We start from the raw sequence: 8951 nt of genomic DNA, 5'->3' as shown, positions 1-8951 counted from the left end.
TTGTTAAATGTTTAGTTACGGTAATAATACATAATGGATTTAGGAATGTGAACAGATTGATAAAGATTTTTAAATGCAATTTTTGAGGCGTTACAGATTGTGATTCAACCACGAGTCGCTTGGTGATTGTGATTCATCGCTTTACTTAAGACCAGTATTATAATACAATTACGAAGCAGAATGAGATATGAAAAGTAAGGATTTGATAGGTTTAAATAATAAATGAATACTTTTATCATAAAATTTAATTAAGCCATAAAACACCTGAAAGCAACATAATGTATTTTGGTTTGGCTCATTAATTTTCACACTATCCTTATTTAAATATTTAACCTACACTGCATAATAATTTGTATTTTCAAGCTGAGTTTGTACTGTATGTACTGTATGTATTGAACTTTGACTTTAACTATTATCTCAGTATTCATAAAGATCACATGGTTTGTGTTTAAGATCAGTGAAGTTAGAAATTGTTGCATAATTACATGAAAGACTGAAGTCACTACAGGACAAACTGCTGCTCGTAAAACAGGGATGGATTACTCTGGGATGGACTCTTTATGGGTTGAAAGGTCAAAGTATTCCATCATGGAAACATTTACAACATTGAGACAGAAGAAGTCTCTCACACAGCATTTTCATTTGATGATGTGTTTTTTTTTTGTTTTTTCCTTCTTGCAGTGGTTTCTGACTGGTTTGTCACTTTGGTCGACCTGAGGATGCCGTATTCCCTCTCGTTTGGAGAGTAAGACATTTTTGTTTCCCCCCCTTAAGCTTTGCAATGGTTCCTCCTTTTTGTTTAGTCCAAATGGGACAGTCTAAAGAATTAACATCACTCAGAGAATAGATCATACTGTAATAATGGATAACAGATTATTGATGTTTTTGTTGTTGATTTGTGTTTTTCTGGTGTTATTTTTTTACATTATTTTCTTATTTTGTGCGTTTTCGTAATTTTTTCTGTGTGTTGTGTGTTTTTACTGTCATTTCGTGTGTTTGTGGTGTCATTTTGTGTAATCTTCTATTCTCTTATTTTGTGTGTTTTGTTTTTATTTTGTGTGTTTCTAGTGTTGTTTTCTATATTTTTCATGTATTTTTGTTGTCATTTTGCGTATTTTATGTTGTGTTGTGTGCTTTTACTGTCATTTTGTGTTTTCTCTCATTTTCTGCGTTTGCAGTGTCATTTTCTGTGTTTTTGTTGTTGTTTTGCGTGCTTCTAGTGTTATTTTGTGTATTTTTCTCATAGTTTTTGTGTTTTTTGTTGTCATTTTGTGTATTTTATGTTGTGTGCTTTACTGTCATTTTGTGTTTTCTCTCATTTTGTGCGTTTACAGTGTCATTTTCTGTGTTTTTGTTGTTGTTTTGCGTGCTTCTAGTTTTGTTTTGTATATTTTTCACATAGTTTTTGTGTTTTTTGTTGTCATTTTGTGTATTTTATGTTTTGTGTTTTTTCTCTCATTTTGTATGTTTGTGGTGTTGATTTGTGTAATCTTCTCTTCTCTCATTTTGTGTGTTTTTGTTGTATTTTTGTGTATTTTTTATGTGGTGTGATTTACTGTCATTTTGTGTTTTCTCTCATTTTGCGTGTTTCTAGCGTTATTTTGTATATTTTTCTCATAGTTTTTGGTATTATTTAGTTTATTTTTAATGTCATTTTGTGTGTTTCTGTTGTCATCTTGTACGTTTTCTGTTATTTTTGTAGCCATCTGTGTATTCCTATTTTATCTTGTGTTTTTTTTTTTAAAGTCATTTTGTGCATTTACTTTAGTGGCAAGACAAAATTAGACCATGGGCTACCGGTTGCCAAGTCTATTCGATAACACATTTGGGTCAGTGTTGTCTACCAAATATAATACCATGGAAGATGTAAATGAAAACAGAATGCAGTGATTTGCAAAAAAATACCTTTTGATTTCCAAAAGGCTGTAGGATGTTACTACTATTGTCAAATATGATGATAAATATACTACAATAAAGTTCTTCATAATCAGAAGGAGATGTTAAGGTAAATATTTGATCTGTCCTCTGAGCGCGCACGCACACACACACACACACACACACACACACACACACACATACACACACACACACACACACACACACACACACACACACACACACACACACACACACACACCTACCTCTTTGGCTCTGTTTGTATCATTCTGGACCTGCATCACTGCACGGAACATGAGTGACTTGCATTCCTGTGAAAGCTCCATTAATGCTGAATAACATTTACAGGGTTGGAAGCAACTATTGCTGCCATTCAGATGATGACTCCTTCAGAGATGGAGCTGCTAGTTTCAATATGCAGCCTACCAGCTATCTGACGTAAGTCTGGGTCCTTAACTGACCCACTCATAGCAAAGATGTGTCATTCTGCTGAAGATACACCAATCATTTTGAACCTCTGTGACTCCAAAATTACTCCAAAAACACACTAAATTACTCAAATTAACTCCAAAAACACCCAAAATTGCACAAAATGTTAGAAAAATACAGTATATTAAATAATATCCTCAAAACACAAAAAATCAGGCCAAAAATACACACAATGACTCCAATATTACACAAAATTAAAGCAAAAATAACAGAAAACACAAACAAAAATACACATAACAATAACAAAAAAAATCTAAACTATACAAAACGAAAACAAACTCATACAAAATGACAAGAAAACCATAAAAATCACATGGAAAAATACACAAAATAATTATTTTCTTTTTTATTTGTTCTAAATGCTGTAATGAAATTTGATAATCTTGCCTTTAAATTACTATCAGATTTTTGTGGCCCCCACTACAATAAAAGTTGCCCCTTTCTGCCCTTAACTGTTTACCAGCACACAGACCATATAATGTATTTTACATATACAACAGTAGGTATCCTCATGTTTAAAGGTGTGCTGAGGCTTGGTTAAAAAACAAAAATAAACCTAATATAAAACATCCTGATAAAGCTTGTAATCACACAGTTGGTTCAGATGGATCTAATTTGCTGTATTCTGTGTGTTTGCATCACAACATTTCCAAAAAGTCCAACATAATGTGAGGATATTTTTCACAATTTGAATCTTTCTCATGGTGTTTTCCAAAGTGTCTTCCTGGGAATCCTTGGCTTTGGGCTGTCCATCATCTTCTGCACCACCTTCTGCAGAGCGTGCAGTCGCATACGAGAGGAGCAGATACGGAGAGAGGCGTGGAGACGCAGCGAGCAACAAGGACCCCCCCAGTCCATTTATTTTATCCCCTTTCCCAGAAGTCTTTCACGGCAGGACAGCGAAGACCAGCATGGAAGCGTTGAAATCCGCACTCCACCCACATACAGCACTGCAGTGTACTGTGGTCCTCCACCTCCATATAATGAGGTGATCTTAATGCTTAAAGTACAATGGGAAAAATTCAGCTTGTGACAAAATGCTTAAACTGAAGCTGAAATGGAGGTAAAGTCTATTCATCTCTAAAAGACAGGATTAGGATAAGATAGAGAATAACAAAAAAAACCACTATCATTAATCTCCCCAACTCTATGATATTATAGACGAGTCATTCCATGGGAATGTTGGCTTTTTAAACTGTAATTTAATGTAACATATGTTTTCTATGTTCTTCAATGACTAAAACATGGTCATATAACATGTAACCACTCCTTATTATAAATAAACATACGTTTTAGCTAATTATTCTAAAATTGTAATATCTTTATTACATTATATAAAATATTATATATTTATAGACGAGAAGCGCTATATACAGTAAATAAAGTTTGATTTGATTTGATACATCTCCTGGGGATCATAACTAACATTTTTTAAATGATGTTTTCATGTTTTAAGTATTATTATTAATATTATTTAGTAGTATATAACTACAGCACTTTGTGTTGTGATTTTTAAAACAATTTAAAAAAATATTTAAATTCAAAATCTTACAAATTCTGTTTAATGATGCTTTTCAAGACAAAGAAAAAATGTGCATTAAAATTAACTTGTGTATGGTTTAATACCAATAACACATTTTATTTAGAAAAAAAACTTTATATATTTGTTGTTATTGTCCTGGTCGAAAAGCTACAATTTACATATAATGACCCAGAACCTTACTGTGATGTTTTTTTGTTTTTAAATTTTTTAAAAATAATATCAGTAATTATATAATGATAATAATAATAATAATAACAATAATAATAATTGTTATTATTATTATTATTATTATCTAACATAGAGGCATCATTGTGGCACAAAAAAGTTTATGTTGAACCTTGTTAAAGAGTAACTAAATCTTAAAGATTTGGCTGTAAATTCCAAAAAAAAATGGGCGGAGCACCTGGAGCAGCTAAAACACGCCCAGACTATACTATAAAATCTCCAAAGAACAATCCATGTGATGCTAACTACCAACTCAATACTCACTATATTCACAATTATCTCATCCAACCTACTCTCCACACATTGCAGTCAACAGGTTCTAGTTTGTAGAGAAGGGGCGGGGCCAACAGTGGTGGTTAGTGATGAAAGCTGCCTTTAAAATGTCTTTGTCCTCCATTCTCAGCCAATAGCAAAACTCAATTGTAATAGCTGGGTTCAACCCATAGAGGGCAGTCACTCTTACATAGTATAACCAGGTCAAAATGAAAGATTTTAATTAAAATGTCAAGAGTTGGACACAACAACACTACTTTATACTCAAATACTTTTATTTTTCTGCAGTTTTAGTTCCAAATCCAAAACATACATCATTGTGTATTTCCTGTTGTTGTTTTTCAGCTGAATTTGAAACCTGACGACCTTCCTCCTGCGTACTCGGACCAAAGCGTGCCTGTGTATTCTTTAGCACCGTCGCCTCACACTGAGCCGTCACACTCACAACCATAAGGAAGCACCACACTGTGAGCCTGAGTCGAGATTAAGGACAGCCATGATTATTGTACGTGGTTTGTGGATTTCGTCAATAATTTATTGTTCCAAAGACTCTTTTTACAGCCAACTGTTAAGATGCTATCAGGTGACGCTATGAAAGCTGCCATGACTTGATTCTTTGGGCCTTTTCTCGGCTACTCTTAATCAGAAACACTGTAGCAATATATTTTACTTTTTAATGCATTTTTTTTTTTCTCACATATGCTCATAATTTTTGTGTATTACTGTAATGAAGAACGTGCGTCTGGTCTTGTGTCTTAATGGCTGATTTCGTTCAAAAATATGTCTTTTTTTTTTTTTAAAACAGTGCGTTTAAGCATTTTTTTTTTTTCTGAAAACCTGAAAACGTCTTCTCTCAGATGGCAACAGCGAGTTTGAAATTTAGATATACTGTATTTCTAAAGTTCTCAGACTTTCAAATATTCAGTGCTGACACTCTGAATGAAATGAAGTCTCTTGTAGTGTATCAGTAAATGTATGTTGTAAAGATGTTTAGAAGAATAATTCAAATCAAAGTGAGCAGTAGCTGGTCTACTGAGAAAAATACGACACTAATTTGATTTACTGTATGGATAAAGATGTAAATATGTCAGAAATACTGAGGCAGTATGAAAAACCTCCATTTTCTGTATAAAAATGTCCAAATCTTTGGATGATTCTAAAATGTGTATGTGATGCACATGTTCTGTCCTATAATAAATATAGTAAATGGAGAATAGACTATTTTTGTGTGTGAAGAGAAATTAAGTGATCTCTCTGATATCGGCTCACTTTGAAAAAAAAAAAAATTAAGACATAATCTTTATGATGATAGTGTTGCTTTTTAAATGTAGACATTTTTATTATTATTTTTATTTCATTTATATTTGTTTTTTTTTTTGTTTTTTTTTTGGTCTTTATATTTTCTTCTTTAGTAAAGTCAATTAGAATTAAGATTGTAACTGATTTTTGTGTAAACTGTATGAACTTGAGAGCTTTGACGTTTATTAAATATTAAAGTTACATTAACAAACATATTTAATTTAGTGGGATTACATTGGATTTGGTTTGTCAGACAGCAGCTATAGCAAGCAGCTTAATACGGTTTTTTTTTTTGGTCTGGTTCTAATGGCAATAATACATTCAGAAGCATAAACCACTCAAAAAGTGAAATATTTTCTGTATTCACCTTTTCATGTAAGCCGTACAGAAAAAAAGTTACTTTAATGGTCTTCTGGTCAAAATGACCTGATGGTCAAATGTTGTTAAAACCACAGTCAGAAAGTCTGGGTCACACCTTAAAAAATGTGGGAATGCTTTAGTTCTGCATGTGAGCAGATCTGACCCCAGGGGGTGTCAAACTTGTTTTAGTTCAGCAGCCAAATACTGACCAGGTGGCCGCACTTTAAATTTTTTTAAATTTTCTAACCAATTTATTTTAAATTTGGTTAAGTGTGAAATAATCATCCAGTCATCCAGTGTATAAGCATGGGAAAAACTTTGAGACCCTGCAAATATTGTCTAGTTCAGGGGTCTGCAACCTTTTCTCACTTGGATTTAAAAAAAAGTACCTTTTTAATGATGAAGACATAGTGTATAAAATTCTATACAGTTAAATTATATCAAATAATGTTATGTTTAGAATATTTTTTTTTAGATAATGTATTTGAAGGGCTACAAAAAATAACTTGAATTTGTTAACACAATCTGTCAACACATGCTAATTAATTGCTAATTTCTTGCCACATATCAAGCATGCATATTTAGCTGGCATTTTGACAGTTAAATGAATCTGTCCCCACACAATTAAAATGTATATTTACTTCCAGAATAGTCTTTTTGTTTAATTTAGTTATCTTATCAGGGATTTAAAGCTAAGGTTAACCACAGGTGCAGAGAAAGTTAATGGTCTGTAGATGTTTCAGGAGGTGAAGTCGGAAGGTGCCGAGTCATTGCGCCATGTGATTTATTTTTACGGTGACAAATTGCTATATTGTGATTTTATTTGGTGTCAAAATCAATAATCATTAATGCCCTCTGTAAGAAAATAATTATTTATTTCAATATTTTTGAAAGCTATAGGGAGCCATTGCAAAAGCGTCAAAGAGCCACGTGAGGCTCCAGAGCCGCAGGTTGCAGACCCCTGGTCTAGTTTCATTGAAGTTGTGTATTAGGGACTCAGGAACTGATAAGAAGACGTGGAAGCCATCAGAAAATGCTGTGATGCTTTGCTTATGAGAGCACTCGTAGGGACACGTTAAGGCATATCACCTCTGAGGAAGTCTGGCAGTTGACAGCCGAAACATATTGAGAGATAAAATTTCCTGAAAAACCTTAACATATCTCAGATATCTACAACTGAATTAGCTGATGATTTACACAATGATTCTCTGTATTTTTTTTAACTTTCTAATGCGGGCTGAATTAGATGTTCTAAAGGGCCGAATTTGGCCCCTGGGCCTTGAGTTTGACACATGCCCTACACTGTAAACCGTTGTAGCAGATGTCATGAAACCTTTAAATGGACTGTATCTTCTAAATGGAGAGATGTTCTTTTTGCAAATCGTGGACGAGTCTATCTTGCACGTGGACTTGCACCGAAGTAGTTCCAAAGCGTTTTACAATAGCTGCACATTCACCCATTCACACACCACAGCGACAGAGCTGCCATCGAGGTGCTAATGAAGCATTGGGAGCTACTTAGCATTCAGTGTTTTGCTCAAGAACACGTTGACACAATGACCGGCAGAGCCATGATTGAAGACAATGCCTCTAGCACCTAATATTCTCTACTTATGTGGTTCATAAAGACTAATCCTTATGTGACAACAACATTATATGTGAACACTGATTGGGCTTAAATCTCCAAAATGATGACGCTGCCTACATATAAAGGGACATTACTTGTGCTAGAGGTAAATATAAATGACTCCAAAAGCATTTCTTACGTGAATTAGTAGCAAAGTTTGATTATTCAGCTTTAGATCAATCATTGATGTGGTCTAAAGATTACTCTAGTGCAGGGGTCACCAACACGGTGCCCGCTAGCACCACCGGCTCTAATCACCAGTGAGCTCCATCTAAAATCTGATTTACTGTCTAGGGTTCAAACTCACAAAGATACAGTAAATACATTATGACAGATGTAGTTAGTACTTAGTAGAGTTAAATACTGCTGCACAGAGATGAAGTTTTAGTATTAAATTAACCATCTTCCAGATTTGATGTATGGATTGTGGTACATTGTATAAAATATAAGTTATATTTTTAAAAACGCAAGGTAGATTTTTGCAAAATCTGACATAATTGTCAGATTTTACAAATGTGATGTTATACAATTATTTAAAAGTTATTTTACATTGTACATTTTGTAAATATATATCATATTTGTATATAATTTGTATTATTATTATTGTTATTAATAATAATAATAATAATAATAATAATAATCTTACTTTATTTTTTACTACTGTAATGTGTGTGTATCTGATCCATATTTTTTTTACCTAATTATACACTTATTTAATGTTTATTCTTTTTTTCGTCTTTGTTAAACGTTTTATTCTTTTATTTGTGATTTTTCTTAAGTGGCTGTAACGTAAGCAATTTCCCCCTGGGAATAATAAAGGAATTACGAGTCTGATTCTGATTTTTTAGTAACAAGCGAAATAGGAAGATCATTTTCTATGAAATGTAATGAAAATGAAACAATTGCAAAAATTAGGAGAAATAAAGTGTTGATACTTACGTAATTCTATTTGCTACCTTTTACGGTTATTGCTTATTATCCTACCCTGTAATTCAAACTGGTAACACTTTGGACTATTTAGTACCTGTGAAATAGCTCACAGTTATAGAAAGGTTGGTGACCCCTGTTCTAGTGTGAATACCTCATTAGGCATTGTGTTCTAAAAGGTACCCAAAGGTTATCAGCTCTTTCCAGACACCTGACTTGTCAGCAACTGAAGAGGCCTTTGGTGAAAATTGTGAAATGTCTTCAAGGAAAATTCCAAGCAAGTAGATCAGGCTTACTCAACTTACCCAGGGG

The sequence above is a fragment of the Gouania willdenowi genome, chromosome 9 (assembly GCF_900634775.1).
Source record: "Gouania willdenowi chromosome 9, fGouWil2.1, whole genome shotgun sequence".
Classification (NCBI taxonomy): Eukaryota; Metazoa; Chordata; class Actinopteri; order Blenniiformes; family Gobiesocidae; genus Gouania; species Gouania willdenowi.
Note: the sequence above shows the minus strand (reverse complement) of the source record.